The sequence below is a fragment of the Quercus suber genome, unplaced genomic scaffold, assembly GCF_002906115.3.
Source record: "Quercus suber isolate HL8 unplaced genomic scaffold, Cork oak 2.0 scaffold_505, whole genome shotgun sequence".
NCBI classification, from domain to species: domain Eukaryota; kingdom Viridiplantae; phylum Streptophyta; class Magnoliopsida; order Fagales; family Fagaceae; genus Quercus; species Quercus suber.
This window is the reverse complement of record NW_027069954.1, coordinates 285,930-288,211: the sequence shown is the minus strand read 5'-3', so window position 1 is coordinate 288,211 and position 2,282 is coordinate 285,930.

The window sequence follows — 2,282 nt, the reverse complement described above, 5'->3', positions numbered from 1 at the left end:
TATTTTGGACGTGAGGATAGTCACAATTTTTTTTTTTTAGAAGTTATGCTGATATGCATGTAGATAATAGTTGATGGGCATGAAAAATAATTTTTTATTGTATGTTTGACGCATCAGTTTTCTTAACTCAAAGGCTTCGGTATATATATATACTAGTCGCTAACCTGTGCGATGTACAGAATAGTCATTAGATGAGTTTCAAGAAAAAAACAAAAGCAATATTATTTTTTTTAATGGGAAAAGCAATGTTATTTTATTTATTAGTTTTTGTGGAAAAGAATAAAAGACATAATATTGTGTCTTTAGTTTAGTTTGTATTATATATGTAGGTATATACAAGATAGGTTGTAACATAAATACCAAAAAATATTTATTGAAAGGTCATAACCATTCAAATTAATATACCAAAAAGTGTCCATGGAATGAAAATGTGCTCATTGATCGAAAAGGTATTTGTTGAATGAAAAAATGTCTATTGATTGAAAAGATGCCTATTAAATAGGCTATTAAACCTAGTTCGGCCGGTCGAACCGATAACCTAGTGACCAACACATAGATCGGTCTAGGTCATCAATTAGATTGAATGTGCACAAGACCCAGTCAAAACTGGTAAAACCCGACGGGTTTTAAGCAAACCGTGTAACCCAGCTGGGTTTTAATGACCCGGCTGAGTTTGTAAATTGTGCAAAATTACATTAATAGGTCCATCCCATTGCTTTTTAATTATTTAATGGGATAATATGGTAATTTAAATAAGAAAAAACCTAAAGAAATATAAAAAATGCACCGTTCTCTCACTTCTCTACTGATTCACACTATTCTACCAATCACTTTTCACCATAGTATCAATTTTCAGTTTTCATTCCCCAAACTTGCAATTGTGCATCAATTTTCTACTATGAACTTATCACTTTTTAGTTTCTGTAATTAGTTAGCATATAGTAATGAGTATATCAGTATATGTTATATAGTTGATTGCCTAAACCATATTTCTTCTTCTTTTGTTTACGTTTGTTTTTTTTTTTTTTTTAATGCTTTAAATTTAAGTCTTTGACATTTTTTTTTCTCTTCTTCTTTTTTTTTTTTATTTATATATTTATTTTTTTTATGTATTTTGAGATTTGTCTTTTTTTTTTTAATATGCTGAATTTAAAGACATGTAATAAATTTTACTTAGCAAAAAATTTGTTGCAATCTTATGACATTCGTTTATATGCTTGTGAATTTTATATAATTTTTAATGCTATGACTTGTAAAACCTTGATTTTGAATTATAACCTTGATTTTTAATGCTATTAATTTAGGCATATGCCTTTTTTGTGTTAATTTACATATTCATGTTATATTTCTCAAACTTATATATATATATATATATATATATAGAATCTTTTTATTTGACCCTGTAGTTTGACCGTTGAACCACTGGTTGAATCAGTGACCTAGTGAACTCATAGACTAGATTAACCTCTGGTCCGGGTTTAATAACTATGCTATTGAATGAAAATATACATATTGACCAAAAATGTACCTATTGAATGAAAAAGTGCCCATTGACTGAAAATGTCCTTATTGACTGAAAATGTGTCTATTGACCGAAAATGTGCATATTTAATGAATGTATTTGTAAAAGAGTCTTTGGGTATAAATAGTATTTCATATTTATTTGGTAAGTTCTTCTCTTTCATCTTTTTTTTTTTGGTTAAAGAATTAAAATATGTAAATTGATGTTTTTCCATCATCTCTAAAAAAATAGAGAATTCTGCAACTTTATATCCCCTAGGAAACTCTACACACGGGCCTATTACATCTGCGAAATGCAGGGCCATATTTTTTATCAAGATAATTTGGTATTTGATCGACCCTATGTCTATATCTATCATTAGCATTGACACCTTCTAGTGGCCTAATTGGATCGTTGTAATGATGCCTTTCTCCATATGGTTTGATCCCTACTCTTCCATTATCTTGGCCATTCCTATCATAGCCAAACTTATTGTTTTCATTCCTTTGTCTTCTACGTGGGTGTCTACCTCCACCTTCATTCCTAAGGCCATTATTCCTTGGACAAACTACATGACCTCACTGTTTCATTCTTAGTGGAGATCCTCATTGAAGAGGAAACCAATCATATCTTGGTCCTTCCCCTCCGCCATTTTCATATTCATTGGCAAATGGGTGTGCAAACACTCCCTCTTTATACACCTTACGAATGCTATTTCAAATTATCTTCTCTATGCCTTATCAAATGCTTTTCTTCTTAATGACAGTTTTTTTTTTTTTTT